We start from the raw sequence: 27,386 nt of genomic DNA, 5'->3' as shown, positions 1-27,386 counted from the left end.
CATGATTAGGCTTTTAATGATTATCTTTCTCGCAATACACTAAAATTTCGAGGTGAAGCCTAACCAATGTACTGCGGTGAAGCATACTAAAAGTGAAAAGGGGCAATTGTCACTGGACATGAGAGTTCTTTAATTATACACTCGCGCACCCGCCGCCTCTCGGGTCGCCTAAGTGGACATACTATGCTGGCTAATAGCGGCCCCCTCCCACTTTTAGTTTGCTTCACCGCGTAACTGAAATGTACTGCGGCGAAGAAGCCGTACATTTGTGTTGAGTGAATAATTAAATGGTTTTTACAACAGTACAGAAATAAACGCGCACCATGCATCAGTCTACCACACGGAAGAGCGTCGCAACATACGGTAGCTGATTCACACAGGCCGTGTAGCTCACTTATCAGTCGTAAAGGGTATTATGGGTAATTCAGAATTGCAGACACACATATATGTTTATGTTTACGTTCGCACTCCTTGCGTAATAAGACTGCTAGAACTTCCACAATAGAAAGTAATTTACAAGACACAAACGCAAAGAACACAGACATATGTCTCGTTTTCAACTCGGCCGTCATGCAAATGACATATAGCGCGGAAAACCGTGAACATGCTGTGTGTTAGCGTCGTAAACTTCATACTAGGCAAGGAGCTAGCACACGACAATTCCGCGACAGCCACTAATGAGACCAAGACGGGAGAACATGTATGTTAACGCGCAAGCGGAGCCCCTAAGCCACTCTGCTCCTCCGCCACCCCCGCTGCACGGCTGCACCACTCGTTTCAAGCACAGCACACCAAACACACATTCAGCGCTGAACAGTGGGCAGTCGACGCAGTTGCATTTACATCACTTGCAGCGAGCAGCACATCCCTCGATGTCCGTTAAGCAAAGTCGGACACGGTGACGCCACATTGCGGTTCGCAGAACTTTGCTGCCGAGGCGCTAGGCCACTTCGATATTTCAATTGTCACCAACGCCGGGTTCTCAAGAAAGCACGGGTCACACAACGCAGATTCTGTACTGCCAGAGCTCACCGAGGCCAAAGCCGCACTGCCGCACCGCCACTACTCACGGTTTTCCGCCAAGTAACACAGAACCTACAACCAACACACAAGCAACGTACGTACAACCGCATGAGCAATGTTGAACAACGCGCGCTCCATAGAACGATCACGCCGAGGACGAACACGCCACGGCGTCGCTCGGCGCCAGCATCGCGCCTTCTCAAAAATCCCTAAACGACGCTGTCCCTAAGCACCTAGGATCAGGTCACGTGAGGAATTTTTGTACGACAAATAGACGCACGCTGTCGCTACATTCCAGAACAGAGGGTCTTTATGATGGATAAGTGGATGGATGCTATGAGCGTCCCGTTTGGAACGGGGCGGAGGGTGGCGCCACCAAACTATGGTTGTTGTATTGTCTAATGACCTACCTAAGTTAAAGAAACAAAAAGAAGAAAGAAAAGTACCCGTGATGATTTCCCCTGACCAAAGTTTCTGAATCCCTATTGTAAACTTTGCTTTTGTACGACTCTTTTGCTGGTCGTTTCCCTACTTTTCTTCCACCCATCTTCCAGTCGCCTCTTACTACTCTCTATTGTGGGCATGTTTACTTTCCCCCGTCTGTCACTGAAGCTAAGCGCTTCGAGGAAGCAAGACGAGCCTAAATCCACCGCAGGGCGGATATATTGTTATGATATTCAATTATCAATATACAGTTATCCAATATACAATTACAATTGTCAATATTCTTTATTGTTTCCTTAGCTTTACCGCAGCAAGCACATGCTTCTTCTCCCTTCTTATATCTCGTTTTATTCGTGCTTGTTCAAAGGCACCCTGATCTCGCTTTGAATTATCATACATTGTTTCTTTCCTGATTTCGTTTTTCCTCTTAAGTAGTTACTCAAGGCGGATTTCTTTTCTATTGCCGCCGCTGTTGAGATTATCTATGTCTCTCTGACTTTCCGCTTGACGTTCTTTGTTGCCATGTTGTTCACCATACAGGCCGCGTACTTGCTGGTAAGGTTTGTATTACTTTTCCGCCACCGTGAATCAATGTTCTTCCTGTACAAATACCTGAGCAATCTCCCAGACTATTTACTTTCTTCCAGATTCTTGAGTCGTTCATTATAATTAATTTCACTGTGAGTTTCCCTCACATCAAAACTTGTCCAACCCATATCATCTTGGACAGTTTCATGTTTAGCCTTCCCGTGAGCGCCCAATGCGAGGCGTCCCACTGACCTTTAGTTGCCATCGAGTCCTGATTGTACCTCTGATTTCAAGCAAACAACCACATTTCCAAATGTAAGTCCTGCAACCATTACACCTTCCCACACATCACGGATCACCTCGTACCTATTGGATCCCCATAGCGCCATGTGTTTCATTATGGCCGAATTTCTCTTCCCCTTCACTGTTATTGTTTTTTTCCTCTGTTGCTATAATACCTATTGCCTTCGTTTATTCATATACCAAGGTATCTAGGTTCCTTTATGTGAGGTATTTCCTGGCTCTGTATTGACACTGTCTGTTCACTGTTTTCATTGAATATCGCAACACCTGAGTTTTCAATGCAACATTTCAGACCTAATCTGGTGAACAGCGCCGCGAATAGCACTAGTCAGAGCAATGGCGTGTGGAGCAGACCACGGGGCAATGGCGCTCGCGGTACTTTCAGTGATTTCGCGCTGCAGGTTTTAAGGCTTGACGTACCGTAAAACGCATTTTCTTGCATCTGCTTTTGAGAAAGATTCAAATGAGAGAACGGCAGCGAGGTTAAGCAGAGCTAAAGCCTGCGGTTTGCTACTCTGCACCAGGGGGAGGAAAATTGGAAGACGGAAAGGAAAACGTAGACAAAAAGAAAGGGCACCACTTGTACAAGGCAGGCAACATTCATGGCACCAGGTACCCTATAAATCAGAAAACTAGTGTAATCTGCCATGCAAATGCACATCGCCAACGCAGCTGGCGCAGTAAGCTAATAGGCAGAGCATCAGCATTTATATTCCGGATGGTATTTTGCTGTTCACATTAACATAGTCGCACACTTAATCATGTAAATATCGGAAAAGCGATGCATGAAAACTATATAAAAACATAACATTGGGTACGTATCATGCAGCCAGTGGGTGTGTGCTAGTGCGTATGTACCCCATGAGCCAACGGAGATCTGCCGCTCTTCAATTAACCCTTTTTACAATTACATGGTCATGTTCACCTAATGCGATTTTTGTTGCAAATCAGGGTCGGTGTCGACATTGTGGTTGTTTCGACTCTCAAAAAGCGCGTTCTTGCCAAATATGACCAACTTCGCGTTTGTGCTCTTAACACCTATGCATGGCTGATAATGAGTTAAGAGGCTTTCGCTGCTACCGAAGCAGAACACAGAGACTGCACTGATTTTTTCGCGAATCACACAATTCCGAAGTATTTGTCAGAAGACTGCGAAGGTTACCAGAGTAATTGAAGTGGTTGTGAGCGATCACACGTAGACTTTTCCGTGCATTATTTGGCTCCACTGGCGGTGTGTGCCATAGGTCTGTTCCGGTCACATCGAAATAAGCTAGAAGCGAAATAAGCTAAACGTTTAGCACACTACGTGAGACGTTTTCCGGTATGTTCACAATGGACGCGAACCCGCCACCATTACAAACCCTGAAGAGTGGATATCCACTCTTCTGAAAGACGCTGCTAACTCGACCACCGAGGTGGACCACGAGGTCGAAGGCCTGGCTGCTGATGCTACACTGGTCCACCTCTCGTCTGCGTAGCAGAGCGCACAACTTGGCTCCATTGGCAATGTTAAAAGTACGTGTTGTATGGTGGGATCAAAAGTAGGTAGATCAGAGTGTCTACCAAGTTGACAAGACCAAATTCCCCGATTTTTCCGGGTTCTTCCTGAGTGGCTTCGTAAATTTCCCTGAGTGACAGAGAAGTTCTTTTATTTCAAGACGGGTTGGCACCATGTCACCCGATGCTGTCACTCTCTAGTAAGTATATTAAAACAAAAAAAAACAACTTAATTCAATTTTGATAGTTAGCAGTGAAGAGAAAACAGAAGGGAGGGGTTAGTGAAATACGTTGCAAATAAAATACTCCGACAAAAAAGGTAATATCTATTGCGAGTCGACTTGAACATTCTAAAATACGAACAAAAAGGAGATGCGTGTAGAAGGGAATATTTTGAATATGAGCTATTTCTATCATTTGATAGCAAGCTCATTCGTATGAGGCCAGAACTTTCTCAAAAGTAATATTATTTCTCATAACAGCTGTGAAGTCACCCTCAACTGTCCAGACAAACTCTCAGCCAGCGCACCACGCCAGTGTTGCGTTTCACTTCTTTAAAGAGTTTATTTTGTTTGCACGAGAGGCTCCTGCATCTCGGCATCAGCCAACACAATATTTTTTTGTGTGAGCTCAAGCTCCTTCAACGAAGCAGTGGCAAGCTTCCTTTCCCGCTCATTCCTCAATGCGTAGGTCCTTTCTGTTCTCGTCTTCGTTCTGCCGCGCATTAGCACTACAGACTATGTGAAGCGTCCTCTTGGCCAGTTGTACAGCCAACGTCCAATTTCTCGGAATTCCTAGGGGCAGCGGGAACGTCCGAAAAATAGGGCAGTTCGAAAAATGAATGCATGAATTTCACTGCCCTTAAAGGGCCCCTCATCCAGGCCCCATAACAAATTTTCGTTATACGCTGGAGGTTGTTACGTGTCCTCTAGGGAGCATTCTGCCGCTAAAAAAATTGTCAAATCGGCTCATTATTAACTGAGATAGAAATACTTTACTACCGCACACCCATGATTTCAGAGGTGAGCTCCACTGCCAAATAAGACACTCTGTCCACCCGCCCCGACTAACCTCTGCAAGCGAAATTCCTTCCCTGTGTTCTCCCACACCGGACCTAGAGGATCGCATGACACATACGACACAAACACCGCCTTCATTTTTTTCTCCTCGCTTTGTTTCCCCCTTTTGTTTTTGTGACGGTTTGCGCTTGCGCTGACGGTGTCGCGCGCGAGCTGTTGTGATGGTCCCGTTACTACCAGCGCACAATTTTGCACACTTTGTACGAGGACACCTGACTAGCTATGTAAATCAGTGCTACACAAATACTGAGGCAGACACAAGTGGATCACAGAGCATGATCCCGCGCTTTCGGTGTCTGCACGGGCGACTGCACAACGTGGGAACAAGCAGATGAAACGGAAGTGCATCTCCCTTGCTTTGGTGCGAAGTCAAACAAAAACACGCAGACATTCGGTTTGTGTCTTTTATTATTTCTCTGAGCTTTAATTCCTCTATTCAAGCAACATGTTACACGAATAACACATGTTGCCTTGAATAATTGTTGATGTCACGTGTCACCATGACCGACGCCACAGTGCAAACACGTGTACGTAGGCGCACTAGCACGTGTGCGTCATTTCCGGCTTGGAGCGCAGCGGCCGCGAGAAGGGAAAACGACGTTCGGTTTGAAATTACAGGTCTTTCTGCGTTGTGTACCCATGAAACACGCAAGCAGCTATTTGACGTCTAAAAGATGCCTTGAACGGCTAATTCACAAGTCTAGTAGCTGTCTTGGTAAAGTCATTTTGTAGCCATGAACGTCTAGAAGTACTTTAGTAAGCCATGCTAACGTTACGCTAAAGGTTGGCTAATGGACAGTTTGACAAGCACAACTGAAGACTTCCTTTAGACATACTCTCAGATTTTGCGGCAGCTGTTACAGTAACACGAGTTGTGCCCACAGTTACAATTTATTTTAAATGGGGCACAGACATCAGAAAAAAAAAGTTCATATTGCCGCCAGGTGTCACGAGCTAGCGCTGAAAAAAGGAAGTTGGGACTGGAACACGAGCTCAGCAAGAGGCGGGCGCTGAAGTAGAAGAGGCAGAAGCTGAGGACGCCGGCTTGAATTATTGCACGCCATCTTGTGCAACTGCCTTCCTCGCCGACGCCGGGCACATTCTCCATTGTCTTTTCGTGACAAAACTGGTGGAGGTGCTGGGTACGGTTTATCCGATGCCACGAACCCCTCCTGGTAGCAGGAGTACCAGCCCTATCCGAGTGGACACCCCTGTTCACCGGGCAAGCAGGAGAATCCCAGGACTGCCTCCGGAGCTTGATCTCTCTCCGCAACAACATCGACGCCCCCGCACACCGGTATGGAAGGAACGTCGACGTCCCTACCGACCATTAGGCAAGGTACGGCCACAACGGCAACGCAGTATCTGCTGCAGAATCTCCGAATGCCGAAAGTGTTCCACGGAGATATCTTCGAGGATGTAGAAGTCTGGTTAGTCCAGTTTGAGCGTGTTGCCGAGATAAATGAATGGAGCGACGCGGCGAAGTTAAGGAATGTCTACTTCAGCTTGGAGGACGGTGCCCGCAGTTGGTACGAGAACCGAGAAGGGCTCATCAAATCGCGGCTAGAGTTCCGTCGTGCCTTGCTGGAGACCTATACCAATGCTGATCGCCGCGAACGAGCCAAACGGGCGCTCCAATCCCGCATTCATCTGCCGAACGAGAGCGTGACGTCGTACGTCGAGGATATGACGCGCCTCTTCCGTCGGGTGGACCCAACCATGTCCGAGGAAAAGAAGCTGCGCCACCTAATGCGGGGAGTTAAGGAACAGCTATTTGCTGGCCTTGTTCGAAGCCCGCCGAAGACCGTGGCTGAATTCTTAACCGAAGCCACCACGATGGAAAAGATGTTACACCAGCGCTCAACTTTCTATGAAAGGCAATTGAACCCAACTTCACCTTCGGACCAGCGCTCAGCTCCGTATGACAGGCATGCGAACGCTGCTTCAGTGACGGACGCGATTGCCTTTGGAAACGTGGACGTTCTCCGAGACCTTATCCGCTCTGTGGTGCGTGATGAGCTTCAACGGCTCACCTGCCCGCCTCAGCCCACGCTAAGTTCCATTTCCGCCCGTGTGAGGAACGAAGTGCAGCAAGCGATCCAATGTACCGTTCCAAGCAACAGTGCGCCGCCTGTGACAGCACAGTTGCAGCGGCCGTCGTATGCGGAAGTTTTGAGGCGAGTCCCTGTCCCCGCTCCGACCCATTTCGACCCCGCCGCGTCTTACGCCGCGTCATACGTCCCGCCGCTCCCATCTGTGCAACCAATCCAACGTATGGAGGATCGTCGCCCGCTCGAACGGAAATCTGACGTCTGGCGTACCCCGGACAGAAGGCCTCTGTGCTATCATTGTGGAGAAGCCGGTCACGTATACTGCGAGTGCCCATACCGCCGCCTCGGACTGCAAGGTTTTGCCACGGATTCACCAAGGCACAGATATGGCGAAAGGCCTAGGGCGATTTAAGAATACTTGACCCAGCAGAGTATGCCACTGTTCCCGCGGCGGCAGTTGCGCTCGCCGTCCCCCAGGCGTTCTTCCCCCGCTCCTAGAAGCCCTCCAATGGCAGCGCAGGGACGATCGCCAAGCCCTCGCCGGGAAAACTAAGAACAGCGACGTTCGGGGGCGAGGCCGCTGATAATCGCCCTTCCGAAGACCTCCCATCGACGCCAGCACGGTCTATTCAGCACGATTCAACGACGACAGCAGCCGAACTCAGCGACAGACTCTCGCTTGACAAACCTGTTGTGCTCGACGGCCGCCACGTTAGTCCTTTAATGGACACGGGGGCCGACTACTCAATCTTGTGCGGAAAACTAGTGACGGAACTTAGAAAAGTTATCACGCCTTGGTCTGGAACGCAAATTCGTACTTCTGGCGGGCATGTCGTAACACCATTGGGCATGTGCACGGTCAGAGTACAAATTCGTGGGTCCACGTTTCCAGCCAGCTGCCTTATACTCCGTGATTGTTCTCGGGATCTTATCCTGGGCGTCGACTTTCTGCGAGAGTATGGTGCCATTATAGACCTCCGGGAGCGCACAGTGACTTTTTCGACAGAAAGAGCAGCGAACAACCGCGACAATTGCCGACGTAACGCGCTTCGAGTTTACGCCGACAGTGTAACTGTACCACCACGCGCAAGTCTCCTGGTAATGGTCGTATGCGACGATCTGCGTGACGGCGAAGCTGTTGCAGAGGGCAATTCCTCCTTTAGGCTGACTCATGGTGTATGTGCAGCTCGCAGTCTGATTATGCTTCGAGGTGGACTTTCGGCGCACCTCGTGACGAACTTAAGCCAGGAACATCGGCACCTATTTCGTCGTACTACTATCGCTTTCGCTGAGCCCGTAGTAGACGCTGCTGAATGCTTTGCGTCTGTGACGAAGGAGAACCCAGCTCAGACACTCAGCAATATCGACATCAATTCAGGCCTTTCGGAGGAAAAGCAGAAAGCGCTGCGCGAGTTGCTCCTTCGGTTCAAGGAGTGCTTCGCATCTTCTTCTAAGGTACGCCAGACGTCCATCACGAGACACCGAATAATCACGTATGACGATGCTCGTCCCATACGACAACTGCCTTATCGCGTATCGGCGAAAGAGCGCAACGTGATTAATGCACAAGTGAAAGAAATGCTTGACGATGACGTCATACAACCATCCCAAAGCGCTTGGTCATCGCCGGTGGTCCTTGTCAAAAAGAAAAACGGAACGCTTAGGTTCTGCGTTGACTATAGAAAGTTGAACAACGTCACAAAAAAAGACGCTTATCCGCTTCCGCGGATCGATGATTCGTTAGATCGACTCCGGCGAACCAGGTATTTTTCATCCATAGATCTGAAGAGCGGATATTGGCAAATCGAAGTTGACGAACGAGATCGCGAAAAAACTGCCTTTGTTACCCGGGGTGGACTGTACGAAATTAAAGTACTTCCATTTGGCCTGTGTTCTGCACCGGGCACATTCCAGCGAATGATGGACACTGTTCTGACGGGTTTGAAGTGGCACTGCTGTTTAGTATACTTAGATGACGTCGTCGTGTTTGCGGTGACCTTCGAAGAACATCTGAAGCGTTTAGAGGCGGTACTTGAGGCGCTCCGCTCCGCTAATCTCACACTAAAGCCAGAAAAGTGTCACTTCGGTTACGAAGAGCTGAAGTTCCTCGGGCATGTCATGAACGCCGACGGCGTCCAGCCCGACCCAGACAAAACATCTGCTGTTGCTGCTTTTCCGACTCCTCGTGACAAGAAAGCAGTACGCCGCTTTCTCAGTCTGTGTACGTACTATCGTCGCTTCATCGCCAATTCCTCGCGCATCGCTGAACCACTCATACGCCTCACGCGAGAAGACACACCCTTTGTTTGGGCGGATGAGCAGGACGCAGCTTTCACCGAGTTACGGCAACGCCTGCAGGAATCACCTGTCCTCGCTCACTTTGACGAGGACGCTGACACCGAGGTGCACACCGATGCAAGCAACATCGGTCTTGGCGCTGTACTCGTTCAACACCAGGAAGGCGTCGAGCGAGTCATCGCTTACGCCAGTCGCACCCTTTCACGCGCCGAAATCAACTACTCCACCTCCGAGAAAGAGTGTGTAGCGGTTGTGTGGGCCATCATGAAATTTCGGCCTTATCTTTACGGTCGCCCTTTCAAGGTGGTGACAGACCACCATTCCCTGTGTTGGTTAGCCAACTTACGAGACCCGCCCGGGCGACTTGCTCGATGAAGTCTTCGTCTGCAAAAGTTCGATGTTGCCATCGTCTACAAATCGGGCCGAAAACACGAAGATGCCGACACGTTGTCGCGCGCTCCGGTCAAAACTTGCGATAAGGACATGGACGAAGACGGCGCATTCCTCGTGGCCCTCACCGCATCTGACTTGATCATACGGCAGCGCGAGGACGCCGAAATACGCCCGCCCGAAATACACCCGGTGAAGCGTTACGTGCAAAGCTGCCGTGAGTGTCAACGCAGGAAGTCGCCGTCGTTGAAGCCCGGGGGGTTACTCCAACCCATCGCACCACCTAGCGCGCCTTTTGATCAAATCGGCATGGATCTTCTGGGACCCTTTCCCTTGTCAGCCAGCGGAAACAAGTGGATTATAGTCGCCACGGGCTATCTAACACGCTACGCCGAGACGAAAGCTGTACAGCGTGCCACGGCCTACGAAGTTGCCCAGTTCTTTATCGAGCACTTAGTCCTCAGACACGGTGCCCCCTCACATGTCATCACCGACAGAGGCACTGCCTTTACAGCCCAACTTATAGAGGACATATTCGAGCTGAGATGCACGCAGCATCGCAAGGCGACTGCCTATCATCCGCAGACCAACGGACTGACGGAACGGCAAAACCATTGCTGACATGCTGTCTATGTATGTGGATGTCCAGCATAAAACATGGGATCAAGTCCTGCCGTATGTTACATTCGCGTACAACACCGCCATCCAGGAAACCACGCGCTTCACACCGTCCCGTCTTGTCTACGGGCGCGAGGTCCAGACCACGCTAGACGCTATGCTCCCGCACGACACCGACGCATCCCTTACTGCCGACGCCGAGCAACTTACTCAACACGCAGAGGAAGCTCGTCAACTCGCGCGGATACACATCGCGAAGCAGCAGAGTACACACGCACGACGCTACAACCTTCGACATCGGCAAGTCGAGTACCAGCCAGGTGACCAAGTCTGGGTGGGGACTCCAGTCCGTCGCCAGGCGTTGTCTGAGAAGCTCCTTAGTAGATGCTTTGGACCCTACAAAGTGATACGCCGCGTTAGTGAAGTGAACTATCAAGTCATTCCCGACGGTGCCGCGTCGCCTCGGCGTCGACAGCACCGCTCAGAGATAGTGCATGTTATTCGCCTCAAGCCGTATTTCGCGCATTAAGGCGACGCCAATCCGACATCTTACGAATTTCACACTTCCTCCTTCTAGTTTAGTAAGCATCGCGTCGATGCCTTTCTTTGGGCGGGGGAGTAATGCCGACCTTGTGAAGCGGCCAGGACTCAAAACATGAAGACACCGGCCCACCGCTAATCTCTCTGAGATATAGAGAAATAAAGTTTTTCCATTCCATGCCGCTAGGTGTCACGAGCCAGCGCTGAAAAAGAAAAGCTGGGACTGGAACACGCGCTCAGCACGAGACGGGCGCTGAAGTAGAAGAGGCACAAACTGAGGCCGTCGGCTTGAATTATTGCACGCCATCTTGTACAACTGCCTCCCTCACCGACGCCGGGTACATCGTCCATTGTCTTTTCGTGACAATATATTCGGATAGAGTGATGCACAGGTAGTTTTTCCAGATGTGAACCATGGGAATACTACAGCCCCATTGGTCAATTAGTGCTTTTTACTCAGAGCAATCAATTGAATGTCACCTGTGAGAATTATTTCGCAAATAAAACAAGATCTGTATTGTATGCTCAATTCATTCCAATGTTTGCGCATTGAACTAAGCAAGAACATCTCTACATGAAACACGTCATTATTTACAAAACTTCGCCTTGCTGGGTCTCCACCACATTGAAATAGTTCCTAGCAGGGAAACATTTTGTCAGTGATGCTGCAGTTCAGGTAAAAATTACATCCTGGTTTCAGCTACAGGGGGCACAATAACCTGACACCAATATACGAAACAGAACGCTGTGCTGCAATGAATTGTCAAGAAGCAAAGGATAGTAAACATCTGGAAAAGCACTCTTTGAACCACTCTAACTGGGAAATGAAATACATTTTTTCTGATGTCCATGCTTCATTTAAAACTAAATTGTAACTTACTTTGTGGGTGCCCCTTGTAAGGTAACGCCACATGCTTGCACGACATCACGCAGAAATAATGGCCAGTTCTTCAGCACACCACCAATTAGTGAAAAATTAAATTATGAGGTTTTACGTGCCAAAACCACTTTCTGACTATGAGGCACGCCGTAGTGGAGGACTTCGGAAATTTCGACCACCTGGGGTTCTTTAACGTGCACCTAAATCTACGTACACAGGTATTTTCGCATTTCGCCCCCATCGGAATTAGGCCGTCGTGGCCGGGATTTGATCCCGCCACCTCGTGCTCAGGAGCCCAACACCATAGCCACTGAGCAACCACGGCGCGTACCCATTAGTGAATTCCTTGCACGTTGCATGTTACGGGAACTGAAAAGATAAATCGCAATATGGCGTTATTGTTTTTTCATACACTGTACGATGAGTTTTTCACGCGTGAAAGATGATTGCAAGCTAAAATGCAGCAATACATCTACTTCGCACCATGTCACATAGTCATACTTTATTACCTAATAAATTAGAAAAGATGCAGAAAGTGTAATTAACAAGAACGACAAAAAGCAGCAAAGGCGATCATGGATGAAATTGAAGATGATTGCCGCCGCTGCCAGAGCAGCCCAGACTTCGTAGGAGAGCACTGGCGGGCCCCAAAAGCTTGCTGTCACAGACCGCGCGGGAAGACTCTTGTGTCTCGGCCCAACAGTTCTTGTAGGCATAGCCAAGCAATACCTGCATAGAATAGGGAAAAAAAAGCGAGTGAGGAAATGGGAATGTTGAATTTGGAACTTGAATTAGCAGGATGTGCTAAGTAAGAAGTTTGGCTCATATTAAAAATAAATATATGCACTCCTTTCTCTTAAATTACGGGTATCGTAAGGTATGTATGTGGTGATGCTTAAAATTACGAGTATATTCCCTGGCATACAGTTAATAAATTGCCGAGTAAACTCAGACAAAGTCAGTCTTGAAATATTTGTGGCTAAAAAGGCACTTATCAACTTGTGAAACAAGTCTGAGAAGCTTCCTACAAAATATAATCAGTTTAAAACAGTAATTCACTCAGCAGGTAAATGATGTACTAACTTAATGAAAACGTTAAATAGCGTTTGATATTGCCAAACTAAAAGCAAGTTCGGCATTTTGCACGGGCTAGCTGTTGTCTTTTTTTTTTTTCAACCTTAAACATGACAACACAGATTAAGCTGGTAGCATGCAAAGGAGGACTGGTGATAAAGTAGTGTTCCAAAGCAAAGCTCCCATGACTTGAGGAATTTCCTTTTATAAAGTAACCAGCCAGTGTGCGCATTGTTTCTAGACGCAAGCAAGGCATTTGATAGTGTCTATCATGATCTATTGTTAACAAAGGCAATGCTGGGTTTCCGGTGTTTCTCCCGCTTCTAGATAACTTTCTCCAGGACCGGTTTCAGTACAGCCCAGTTCAAAACTTCCACAGCCGCATTTCGCCAATCAAAGTAGGTGTTCAGCAAGGTTCAATATTAGGCGCCTTTTTATTTAACATTTACGTTAACGCTCTGTCGAGTGCAGTTCCTATGAAAATTTGACAGTCTGCAGATGATGCAATGTTAATTTCTCGTGGAAATCAATATTCTCATGCAGCTTCTCATATACAAGACGCAGAAATGAAGGCAATGGGCTCGCTTGCAACAAATCTAATCGATATTAACGTATTAAAAACTCAACTCGTCTGCTTTCCAAGCCCTTCAAAGAAGGTTCACCTGACTAAGGGAATAATATTAAATAAGCTGCACTGTAATTCACGTCATAATCATATCGACAACCCCTCTTCCATTAAATAAGTTGTTTTCCCTTTTGACAGCGATCTTTGATTTTATTCGCGTGTTTGTTATGTTTCTCAGAGGCTCCGCAAAGTGCTGTGCTTCATTTACAAAATCGGCCTCATGCCGTTATTAGTAAAGAAAATTACATCGAATGCCTCATCCTACAGTGTAGTCCGATACCGGATTACTGTATGTCCCATATTGCTTTCGTTGGCAAAAAAGAATCAATTGATTTATGCCCTCCCTTCTGAAGGTTATCGGTTATGACTTCTGTTTTGAAGGCAACGCCGATATCTTTAAAGCATTAGCAATGCCGGATTTCCCTTCTGTTTTGCTGCATACAATATCCCTGAGACATTTCGCGGACAATCGTTTTAAACTGCCCGTTCACATAAGACAACAATGATGTTATCATACAGAACGACGTGCAACAAAATGCCGTGGAATTGGCGAATGCTACGTTCCGGCGTTGTTAAATAATTTACCCTGTAATGGACTGCAGTGCACAACAAAATGTGAGCTCAGAAAGTACTAACAACCAATGATTTGAGTACCTACAACACATAACAGATCTTATTTATGTCCTTCTCTATTATGCCTAGAGGGTCGTTTTGCTTAAAAATGGGATCCGAAAGTTTGTCTCTGCATAGGATTTCAACGAAGCCTTTCATCTTCTGCATTACCATCAAGCCAGATGCATTACCAACAAGCCCACATTGCAACCCTCGTGAAGCCTTTCAGTTTTTAAACTTAGTTCGTTGTTTATAATCATGTAGTCTGTCCTTTTTTTTTGCAGTACGCAAACTAATTATATAGTACGGGGAAAACTGTATCCGCCAAATGTGCTTCACAAGACATTTATGCGTGCATATATATGTACAGGTAATGTAATGATGCTTATAATGCGCGTATGGGTGTACATATACAGATTTAGCGGCTTTCTTTATTTTTTTTGTGGTTCTAATGGGTGTTGCTATTTTCTTGTAACACTTCTTATGTTGCCTGTCGTGCCCTGCCAGTCAAGTCCTATTTGGTTTTGACAGGCGTGATGAATATAACACGTTTTCAATATAATAATAGGAATTATTTTATTATTATTTTATTATAATAAATTTCAATTACACAAAAAATCTTCTAGAACCTAGGTAGGCGACATTATTATTGCCATCGACATCGCCCCCCACCCCTCCCCCAGACACGGCTAGTCTTCAAGGTTTCCGTGGTGGTTAAGGGATCGCATCCGCGAGAACGAACCTAATGGTCGAAGCTATCAGACAAATTGGTCCACTGGGTTACTGTAGAAGGCGTCAGCGTGACGGAATGACGAGAGTCAGTTGACAAAGCTGTAATGACAACTATGCAACAAACATGACTGCGTCGCGAGGGTGGCAGAGAGCTAGGGTCACTGGGTAGGCGTAAGACGCTAGCCAGATAGACGGGATAGACAGATAAAGTCAAAACGCCTGCAGTAGGCAAAGAATACTAATCGCATTAAATACAATGACAGAGAAGAGGAAGAGAGCTGGCTGGCAAGTGGCCTCATGGAAGAACACAGCGATTGCCGGCTTCAGAAGAAAGACGCTACATAGACAAAAGAATAGTTAAAGATTAACAGGAGCGAGATTGAGGAAAACAGTAAATAAAAAATAACAAATGGGGTAGGACGCAGGCGAATAAAAACAAATATTTTTTTACACGAAAGACAACTACATCTCCATGCAAGGAACGTGTAATAGAAAAATTACTCCTTCAGAACGCACTTCTCATGCAGATGTTTAAATTGTATTGATTTAGCGGAAATAGCAGGAATCTTTTTACTCCGAAGGGCGCTGTAAATGTTATTAGAAACGTTACTTTTTCTACCTCCGCCGGCATTAATGATGCGAATTTTAAGATGTAAAAAACGTTCAGCCATCATCTAGTGATTTTTTCCTTTTGATATTCTACATCGTCATCCTAATCAACTGTTTAGCTACATGTGGGTTGCAAACGCCCACGCGTTATCGTAGCGCTGAAAGCTGGCTGACAAAACATCCTGGAAAACAACCCTCCTGATTTTTCTTATTACGATAGTTGTACACTTTTTGACCATACCATAACTACTCATATCTATAACCACCTTGAAACAAATATTTGCATGTTCTCACGGCAATCAACTGTTTGAATTTACGACTGATTGGCGCTCTTCGACATGAACTAACTGCTAGTTCTACGAATTTTTGAAATGTTTCACCATGTCGCTTACATCCGTTTACCTCCAAAGCGCTCAGCAATTACTTTTATTCGCCAGCTACCGTATATGTACATAAATAACGCGAGGGCGGCCTTTCAGAAAAGAAAGGTACATATATATGACGGGTACAACACGAAGCAATGCAGCAAAGAAACGTGAAATGAGGGGTAAATGTGCATATTCAGAGGGCTTTATTTAACGCTGCCGCGAATGGCCTTCGCACAATAAAGAGAAAGGACGAGTGCATGCGCAATTTAATTCTTGTCACTGCTGACGACTTTGTCACTGTCGGGGAGAACGGTATCGCCCTCCATGCTCGAATGTTTTTGGACAGAAGGGCCCGTGCCACAATGAAACATGACCGAGCCTTTCTCGCACTGTACGGTGAACCAACACGTGACTTAAAAGATTCCCTTCCTTAAGAGGAAGCTTTAGCTCCGCCCCAACTCCGACGCGGCCTATTCAAATATATGTAAAACGCAAAAACGCTTTTCCGGAATAACCTCGGACCGATTTTAATGAAATTTGTTGTATTTGGGAGAGAAAGTTAAATTCTAGTGACTGTTGGAAGCGGAATTTCAATCTAGGGCCCTAATCTGATGAAAAAAAATTTTTCATGAATTCGAAAGGTTGAAAATAATAGGCGCACGTAGTTAATTAATTAGTTACTCTACATCTAGAACAGATATCACGGTTCTGTAAACGGCATCTGTTAGATCATTCAATGCAGACAAATTAGATCTATCAAGTTATATTTGACGTAAATTTATTACGTTCCGTCCTTGGTTCTGCAAAAGCTGTATTTCCATATCACTCAATTTTTCGAAATTCATATATAACATATCAATTTTGTGCGCTTTACATGTACTGTCAGATGGAATTCACATAATTGTGATGTCCTTTTTTTCTTGCTGATTTAGGGAGTTGTAAGCTTGATAGTTTCGTTTTTTGAAAATTTCCGTTTTTCGCAAATATTTCATAAAAAATTGACGACCTAAATTAAAAATTTGTAACCAATAGAATTTAAGATTTTCTTTTAAATGCAACAAACCTCGTCAAATTTGGTGCAGTGGTTGCCGTGAAAAATTAATTCCCTTTTTATATGTATATAGATAGGAGCACCCGAGGTGAAGCTTCCTCTTAAGAGGAAGCTTTAGCTCGGGCCCAACTCTGACGCGGCCTATTCAAATACATGTAAAACGCAAAAACGTTTTTTTGAGATAACCCCTGGACCAATTTTAATGAAAATTGTTGCATTTGAAAGAGAAAGTTAAATTCTAGTGACTGCTGGAAGCGGAATTTCGATTTAGGGCTTGAGTTTTGTTAAAAAGCTTCTTAAATATTCGGCAGTTTGAAAAAATAGAAGCACACAGTTTACAAATTCATACCTCTGCATCAAGAACAGATATCGCCGTTCTATACACGGCATCCATTAGATCATTCAAAGCGGACACATTTGGTATGTCATTTTACATCTTAAGTGAATTTCTTGTGTTGTTTACAAGGGTTCTGCAAAAGCTGTAGTTACATGTTATTAAATTTTTTGATATTCATGTGTAACATATCAATTTTGTCCGCTTCAGATGTACTATTAGGTGCAATTCACAGAATTGTATTATCATTTTTCGTTGTTGAGTTACAGAGTTGTAAACTTGATAGTTTCGTTTCTTGAAAGTTCTCGATTTTTGCCAATTTTTAATAAAAAATTAACGACCTAACTCAAAAATTCGAAACCAACAGTCACTATATCTTAAGTTTTTCTTCTAAATGCAACAAACTTCAAATTTGGTGCAATAGTGGCCGAGAAAAATAAATTCTCCTTTTTCATGTATTTAGATAGGAGCACCCGAGCTGAAGCTTCCTCTTAAGGTTGTAAATAATAAGCCTTAGTCCCGTTGGTGCGGTTCTAGCCGTGTTCTAAACCAGAGGAAGGACTCGAAAAACGCAGTACGATCGTGTCACGAACCGAATAAAACGGGAAGTGCCCCCTTGAACCAACAATTCCCGTAAAAAAGACTTGAGGTATATTTGTGTAAATACAGTATATCATGCTTCGGTCAGTTTCTAATTTTAACGGCAGTTTGCTTTCGTTAACAACTGCACATGCGTCACTGCAAATGTTTTTTCTGGTCTTTCACGAGGTGGTGTGCTTGACCTTCCGAACTTTATAATTTTTTACTATTCACATTTCCAATCATATGTCATCCGAAGTCCGGCATTTCGTCGGTAATTATACTGTCTACCTCGAAGAAAAATTCCATCGATGATCACCTTATTGTATAAAATTACCTTTCTCTGACAAGTGCCAGATGCAGCAAATGAACCCAAACAACAAGAAATATATGTTAGTTTCTATCAGCCGGAAAGACTCAAACTCTGACTTGCCTATTCTAAAAATAAAGCAATAGTACTTCGGGCTTCATACGAACACCTTGGTGGGCATTTCAAATCCAGCATGTCAAATTACATCACATGGCGCGTCACTTCGATCTGTACAAAATCATCTCGGACACTTGGATATATCCGTCGTAACTGGCAAAAATCGCCAATGGGTATTGGAAAACTGGCATTTCTCACGTCTATGCGCCCTCAGCTGAAATGTATACCATCAGCCTGCTGCGCATATCAAAAGGTATCCAATCCATAAAATAGAGTGTGTCGAGTGTGTGTGAAGAGTGTGTGCACCATGGAACATCGACGCCTTGCAAGTAACTACAGTGACGTGCCGATAATCACTTGAAATTGTTCCATTCGACCTGCGGTGGCTGGCGATCTTCGGGGAAGCGACCGTCGGGACGGCGCCACCATGTCTGCTGCGACGACTCGCTTTGAAAGGACGAAATATGCTTGGCCCACTGCGATGACTCACTTTGTGAAAACGACGATGCGCCGAGTCAACAGGACATTGGCACCGCCATGGATGCGGCGGCCACTCGTTTTGAAAGGACAACAATACGTCAGTCCCCAGCCCGACGGTGCCACCATGTCTAGGGGCGAGTGGCGGAGCAAGTATTGTTAGTGTGTACGTCGTCTCCGGCACGGTCTGTATGGAGCAGGGGAGCTCCTGGAAGATATCTTGCGATGCCGTTTCAGGCAGCTTAGAAGTCGTCAGTCAATGGACACACGCGGCGGCCACTGTCTGCGGAGTCGACTCTGGGATAAAGAGGCGCCTGCTCGGGGCAACACCGTGTCTGCGAGAACCCACTCGCCTCGGGGTGGTTAGCGAAACCTGTGCGGAAGTGAGTGTGTAAACCCTCCCCCCTCAAACGCGGGTCGGCTACGATGACTTTGGACGCTCCGCATTGGTCGACGGTGGACTGCCGCTTTCCTTCACCTAGGGATCTAGGAAGGACAGAGTGTATTTATGAAGCCATTGTCGGCTCCTCAGTGTGCATTCCTTTTTCAGTCATATTAGACTGATGAACTCTAACGTTCTTCATGTAGATACTGTAAATAAATGCCATACTCCTCGTTCTCGATGAGAACAAGTCTCTCCCTTCAACAACGTCCTCAGCGTGGATAAGTTGGATGACGGCATGGGCCAGTTACCATCTCTTTCATGCCTGACTCCAAACATCGCAATGTGCACTACGCCGCCACAATGCATGCAATGAAACCGTGTTGGGGGGGGGGGGGGGGGGGGGGTTCACAGCCCGAGAAGATATATGCATAAGCCAGCGACAATCGTCGTCGTTTTTTTTTTTTATAGTGGTGTTCCGTACATCAGTGATGACAGTGCATTGTGCGTGTTTTATTTCGGCGGTCAAGATAGGCCTCTCAGCTCAGCACCACATCGCTGTTGCCGAAAAATAAGCTTGGCGTGGCTCAACCATGGCGGGCGCTCTCAAAAGAATTACATGACTCGCGCGAGGAGTGACCCATGGTTTTGTTTGAAAGGCAACTCGTGCCAAACTCGTACCAGGCCCCGCACACTCTCGAGTTCAACAAATGGCCACAGAGGGCGAAAAAATCGACCGCGCGGCGCTACTAAAGAAACAGGCATAGTACACCAATTAAAAAGGTTCCCCCTTGAGCACATTATCTCCCGCTAGAGGCGCCGTAGTAAGCGCAATTTTAACCGGCCGCCGTTCCTGCGACCCGGTCGACGGAGTGGAAAGGGGGGGGGGGGGTAAGCGTTAAAGTGCCCTGGTCGTTCGAACGCTTAGGGCCCGAAAGCGTTAGGTTCCCCCAAATAGACGCTAAATAATGGTTTGGCTTGGCTCCGTATATTATTTTTAAATAGGTGGCGCTAAAGCGATGAACGCGACGAGAGCCCTGAATCGGTGCTTCCGTTCTGCCCGTGCGGTATGGTGCGGTCTTCGCTTGTGTCCGTGGCTGTGGAGAAGTGATTGTAGCTGTTTGATGTCGTTAAATGTGAGAGCTTGTGGCGAAGTCATTGAGTATGGCCGTAGTAGTTCTGCCCATGTAGTGTTTTGCGGACTTCACCTGTGCCTGTGACTGATCGTGTTGCCCAATAGCTTTGTGGAAAGCGACGTGGTTTGTGTCGATGTCATCGCAGCGTTTGCCAGCTCCTGGGTGGACCCTGTGCCAGTTATTGATGGCGTTGCGCAGTAGCTTTGTGGAAGTTGATGTACCTTGTGTGGATTTCGTTGGTGCTTATGACTGCCTTAATTATAGGTGGTCACGCTGCCTTTTGAAGCGCGTCCGAGCGCGAGAAACTTCACCGCATCTTTTGTAAACAACGTGGACGTCTCGAAATGTTAGCTAGAAATCAACCAGCAGCAACGAAGTCTGTATTTTGTGGTTTTTCGAGCTTATGCTCATGCGAGCAGCAGAAGGACAAAAGATCCGTTACACAATGTCAGTTCCATAAAATTAGCTTTGCCGCAATACAGTTATGTTATGCGGTGAAGCATACCTAATGTATTGCGGTAAAGTATATGAAAAAGTAGGCAGGGACCACTGCGTTACTGGGGCGATTTTCTTGTATTGTGATCATGGCCGTGCGCGAACAAGGAAGAATGACGGTCGAAGCGCATGGCACAAACCTTGCCAATGCTTCAATTGAAAAAAAAAGAAAACGAATTGGAGTGGGTGATGCCAAAAACAAAGCCTTGACTTCTGTATTATCAAAGCAGTTCCGAGAATAGTCAATCATATTCCAAGCTCCTGCATTATTTATGATTGTTTAAAGTATATGCATATATTTTGCACCAGCCTTAGCACCAATTGTAATGTACTTTAATGATGTAAGTTTAATAACACGTAGCAAATATATAATTTGTGCTGTATGGTGTTGTGCTGTTTATAAGCTGCTGCTTTCATGTGGTAATGTGTACATTGACTGGAAGAGTTGATGCATTCTCTTTATAGAATCCATTGAAAGGTGAACCACCTGTCAAGCCATCATTGTTCTTGCGGTTGTACACCAGGTTTCACAAACATGGAGATAGGTATGATATAGAAAGAGTAGCTGAGGCTTAACATATCCACATGCATGCACAGGAGTGCGGGAGTCGACCATCTATCTCTCTAACTCAGGTTGAATGTGCATACTTGAGTAACATATAACACTTGTTGGGTGTCAGGTTTCTTTTATTGTTAGCCTAGTTTGTGTTTTTTCTCCCATTTGTAGGTTTTAGTGTGTGTTGCTGTGTATGTATATAATTGCTTCCTGAGTGGCTTTCTTGTTGCTAATAAATTTAGAGAAGGCAGCGTTCTTCATTTTGTGCATCAGACAGCAAGTGAGCATGTTTCAAAGGATGTTGGATTTAGTTACCATAAGCAACAAAAAGGCATAAGCATATAGACTGCTTGCTGGAGGTACTCTTTATAGCATTAAGGATATTATCATGCTGATAACTCTGTGCACAATAACTAGAAAGATCACATCATGTCTGACATGTCTTCTTGCCACCATGAAATCTTGTCAGATGCATAACACGGGACATACACCACAGATCTTGGCCAGCCATTCTCATTTGTGGTCTCGACCTCCTACCACTGAGCAGACTGGTCCAAGAGACAAAACATGCAACTTTTATCTGATTAAATGTAGTGCATGTTGCACAAAATTAGATGTCAGGTGTTATTGTTGACACAGATACACATCTGTGAGCCTCATAAACTAATGTCAAAAGAAAGAGAGTAATGCCCATGAAATGCACTCTTGGTAGGATGGCACGACCATTCTCTTGTAGAGTTAAATAACAACCATGCAGCAGTATCATGATATCAAGCTGAACAATAATTCACTCCAAGAATAGGTTTCTTCATGCAACATTGCACTGATAGTCTTGAAATACAATACCCATTGCTAACAGAAGGCCTTCCAAATTATGCATGACAGGAAGGCATATTTTAGGAAGCAAGAATGAAAGCGGAGCCGGTTAACTATGAAAGTTGTGAATGCAACTCCGCAGAAGTTAGAAAAATTAACCAAATGGAATTGTTTAAAAGTAAGTGGTTTAGAGACAAAAGGCCGTTTGATTCCATGCCAGAAAAGCAAGCATAGGTTGAAATGCTTTCCACATACATACCTTCAAGGTGCATGTACAGGGTCTGTCCTGAGAGAGTGTCAGTAAGGCGATTAAAAATCATTTATTGAATTTGTTGTTACAAGAAGTTTCAAAATCTTCAAAATGCTCTCCTTTTGCGTCAATACATCGGCTCCAGCGAGACTTGCAGCTCTCGAATGCGTTGCGGTAGCCCTCCTCCGGAATGGCCTTTAATGCTGTGGTGCTAGCTGCTTTGATCACGTCCGCTGTCCCAAAATGATTGCCTTTCAGGGGTGTTTTGAGGCATGGAAACAGAAAAAAGTCGGGGGGGGGGGGGGGGTGGAGCCAAGCCCGGGCTGTACGGGGGCGGGGGGATCGTTGGCACCCCTGCTTTAACCAGGTAGTCGGTGACGATGAAGGCACTGTGGGCCAGCACATTATCGTGGTGCAACTTCCAGTTGTGTGCAATGTCCGGCCGGATGTGTTGAACCCTGCGTTTCAGTCTTTCGAGGACATCCACATAAAATTTGGAGTTCACAGTGGTTCCAGGTTCTTCAAACTCATGATGAACCAGTCCGCGGATGTAAAAAAAAACGATGAGCATGATCTTGATCTTTGATTTGCTCATCCTGGCTTTCTTCTAGGGAGGGGAGGAGTGTGTGTGCCACTCAGATGATTGCCTTTTGGTCTCCAGGTCATATTCAAATACCCAAGTCTCGTCTTCTGTAATGACGTCCAAAAATTTTCGCTCACGTTTGCAATGTTGAGATTTTCTTGGCACGTTTCAACACGGCGTGACTTTTCGTTCTCAGTTAGCACTTTTGGAACCATTTTTGTGCACGCCTTCTGCATGCCGATATCGTTTGTAACAATTTCATGAACTTGAGTTTTCGGAACGTTTGACATGTCGGCCATTAAACGAACACTTAATCGTTGGTCTGAGTTCAACAGTTCCCTCGCTCCTGTCACATTGTCAGTTGTAGTGGTCGTGGATGGCCATCCAGTGCAGTCTTTGTCGTCGCCCTCTTCGCGGCCTTCCAAAAGGCCTTGTGCCACCGAAACACTTGCCGATCTGACAGGGCATGTTCTTTATAAGCAGTCTTGAGCATAGTAACAGTTTCCGCAGCGGTATTGCCAAGTTTCACACAAAACTTGATCGCAAATCTTTGTTCTAATGAGCGCTGCATTTTCACTTGCACAAGAATAAAAAATAGCTCTCACGGACAGGCCCGTCCAACACTCTCCGATGTTCGGAGCACAGTGAGTGACGGACCGCTGCTTAGCTAGATTCTGTCACTACTAGTTTCAACCAGTTAGACCGCTCTGACATACAGTCACATCACAATAAATTTACTGACATTACTTTCAGGACAGACCCTGTATGTGGTGATAGACAAGCTTTTTAGATATAAATGTTGGGAACCTGGATGGAGGTGAGGGACATGTACAGTAAAAACAAGATGTATAACGTCAAAAATTAATTCTTTTAGTCAGAAATTGGTCAGTGGTGTCTGGCTTCTCTTGTTCCCTGGCCCTTGCTGGTGAATACAAAGTATATATATATATATATATATATATATATATATATATATAATTGTGTACAATCAAGCATAGAATCATTGCCTTCTACCTGTGCTAACGTATGGGGCAGAAACTTGGAGGTTTCTTGGAGACAAAAGAGGGCATTGTGTTGTCATGTTGGAAAGCACTTTTCCGGAGGAGGGTGTGTCCGCCACTGACATAAATTTTAATGAAATTTATACCAATATAGCTGACAAAATGTTGAGCTGTCACAAAGTTGAATCAGTTTGGTTTGACAACAGTCTCAAATGATGTTAAGGTAGAAAAAGGTCTTCTTTTATGCGCCGTCTTCAGTGCAAAACACACAAGCTTAGGGAATCCATTTCAGAACCATTGTGTCGGAATATAAATCATGGCTTCATGTTTCAGAATTTCTGCAGACACACCTTGACAGGCTGGGAATCAACGACCAATTTCTTGCTGCCAGCTCTCAGACTGTTGTACACTTCCTGCAGGAGAATAATCTGGGAAAATGGACAGGCTTTATTATAGATGCAGAAGATCTATACAATTCTTTGCCGCAGGTGCGTCTCTTGCAGTTTGTTAAGGACTGCATACACAATCAAACAGGTTAGCTGGAATTTGCTGAAAGGTGTAAAATTCTTGTTGCAAACTTGCTGGAGCTTCTTGATTTCTATTTAAGGTCAATTTTGATCTGGTGGGAAGGTAAAATATGTGTCCAGAATGCTGGCATCTGCATAGGTTCCGGTGTTTCACCAGTGCTCAGTAATATCTTAAGTTACGTTGACCAGAAAATAATCAAAACCTGAGTGGGCTTACTCTTAAGATTTTCCGATACGTGGATGATTATTTGTTTTTCATGAGCAAATGATAACTTTCGCAGAGCTGTCATCGAAGTACTGAAGCTATTTAGAGATGCTTCAACGTTCCTTCCGTAAGAAAAAAATATATTGGTGAAACGCGAGAATCAATGAACGTCAGATTAAACTTACATCGCGTAAACACAGCTGAAAAACTCAGATGTGCAACTCCCTAGCTAGAAAGCTTCTGCGGTGGCTATCACACTAGGCAGTCTGAAACGTTTAGCCACAGAGTTAATATAATCAACTCCAGAGAAAAAGCTCGTCATGACGCCCATACATTGAAATCGATCATTGCAAGGGCGCCGCCATGTTGCTACTATGTACAGACGCACTCGCGCAGACGATGAGATGTGATTCAAAGGAGATGCGCAATCAACGCCCTACTAAGCCTCCCCCCCCCAGTATGGCAGCGCCAAATTGTCCTGGCGTCTGCAAACGCATCATTTAACGCACCGTAAACGAATCTAGGCTGAAGAGCGCGTGGAATGGCCCACTAGCAAGTCTGAAAGGTTTAGCCACAGAGTTAGTATAATCAACACCACATCAAAAGCTCCTCATGGTACCCAAGCTTTGATATCGACAATTGCAAGGGCGTCGGTCGCCATATTGCCACTCTGCACAGACGCACTCGCGCAGACGATGAGATGTGATTCAAAGGAGATACCGAGCCTCCCTCAGTATGGCGGCACCAAATTGTACAGGCGTCTGCAAACGTATGATTTCACGCATCGTTAACGAATCGAGGCTAAAAAGTACGTGGAATGGGCAGCGACTGTTATCTAGATTGCATAGCACGAACCTGCATCTGCCAGAGCTGAACAACCTCCTTCGGCTCTCACACGTAAAAAGGGCTACGGAACCGAGACCAATCCCCACGAACACCAAAGGCGAAGGCAGTTTACACAGAGAACATAAAGCATTATAGAGGCGAGGAAATCTACAATAAAAGAAACTGTACACTGACGCTCCCTTACAATACGATGCAGGTTCCGGTAAAATGCATGCCGCTACCGGTTATTGCACACAAAACTGGCAAGCACACGCCGTGGGCCACAGCGGCTCTTTTTGATTGGTTGGCAAAAAATAAAATTTCGGAATAAAGACATGAGTCGCGGATATTTTACACCTGCTCCGTTGATCTCCGTTAGCACATTCACAGTAGTCTTCTAAAAATAAAGAAAAATTTACGTAAGGATGCCAGCGTGCCTTCGAAGGTCTTTTGGCGTAGCAAGAGTGCAGTTTTCTTCATGACTTCGGCTCCATTAGCAGTGCGCCAGCCTCGTTCGTGCTAGATAACCTCGTTATTTCACGTGAAGACATGTACATAAATTTACGAAACAGTGCACTGCTTACAAAAGCAAAGTGTTCCATTACGGATGGGTGCTGCAAATGTAAAGGGCATCAACTATCTATGCTTTGGTTGTCTCCTAGCACCTTTCCCGGGCTTAATTCTTGCTTGTTTGGTATAAAGGAAAACCGTTAGGGCCCACAGTACAATAGGTTTTCCGACACTTAGTGTGTGAAAGGACAGTTTGCGGGAGCACATGTATGTTTGTGCAGCCGCTAAAGTTTACTTATGCCCGTATTGACAAACGGACGTTATCTTAAAGCTGAAAGGCGCCCTTTTATAAGGAAAGTATAAGGTTGAGAAAAAGGCAAGGCACGATACAGAAACGTGCTTTTTTGAATGAATAGACACCCTTACTTGAAGGTGGCATTATCATGATACGAAAAGAGCGTAGGAGCGAGGCCAGAAACTTTTCATAGCCTTAAATCGCTCATCTATAAAAAAAAAGAATCACATTATGTTGCCAAAACAATAACCATATAAAAACGAATGTGCATTCTTACACGTCGTAAGAAATGCAGTCTAAAAACTGCGAGTTGTAGCTGTCGTGCATCTTTCACCTGGCACCATGTGTCGCCGGGTTTCTTTTTTTTTTTCGTTTTCTTTTTTGGCTGATGCGACGTGGTTTGTTTGCTTTTTCTCTTGCGTGATTCATGGAATTTTACATATTGTAATGTTGTTTCTGGCAAATATTACGCCTATTTATTTATTTACTTATTTATTTATTTATTTATTTATTTATTTGTTTGTTTGTTTATTCATTTATTCAACTGTTCGGGCGGGATCGCATGACCACTTTCAGAGACATCACGCACCACTACAGATTGAACAGATGTAAATACCCACCACCACACGCCTAACTAAACAAGAAACAGGCAGTTGCCTGGAGACAATTGCAGACACACACATATACGAACCCGGCGACCCTTCACCTCTGCGACCCCGACACTTATTCGTCCGACGATTGTAAAGCGTGCGGAGCCAGAGCTACGCTGCAGCACATGCTGTGGGCATGCACCGGTATAGCGAGCAGCAGGAGTCCCCGACGAACGGTGTAGACATGGCAATCTCGAAGCGAGGCGTGCTTTGAGAGGTGGCCCTGCAAAGCCACGACCTGGCTGATCAACTGTGGGCCGTCCGGCACGCCGAGGATTCCGCCCGAGTCCAAGGACTCGGGGCCGTCACCGAGGCTGGGGTGCTTAGGGCCCCACCCCGCCCAAATCGCCGGACATTTAAAATAAAGTTTTCCCTCACTCAACCGTTGACTTACTCATTCGAACATTTGTTATGGGTATGTTTCAGGAAACAATAATCAACTCTACCGAGGAGCAGCGGTGAATTCCCATTCACTTCATGGCGAGTCATATCAACGTGCTAGAAAACAAGAGTATCGATGTGGTGTCCCTAAGAGAGAAGGAGGAGAAATGGAAGCAGACAAGAGAGCAGCAGCTAAGAGCAGCAGCTACGAAAGTCTTCACACAACTTAAAAAGA

This window comes from Dermacentor andersoni, chromosome 4, assembly GCF_023375885.2.
Source record: "Dermacentor andersoni chromosome 4, qqDerAnde1_hic_scaffold, whole genome shotgun sequence".
Classification (NCBI taxonomy): Eukaryota; Metazoa; Arthropoda; class Arachnida; order Ixodida; family Ixodidae; genus Dermacentor; species Dermacentor andersoni.
The sequence above is the reverse complement of the archived record's forward strand: the minus strand, read 5'-3'. Positions refer to the sequence as shown.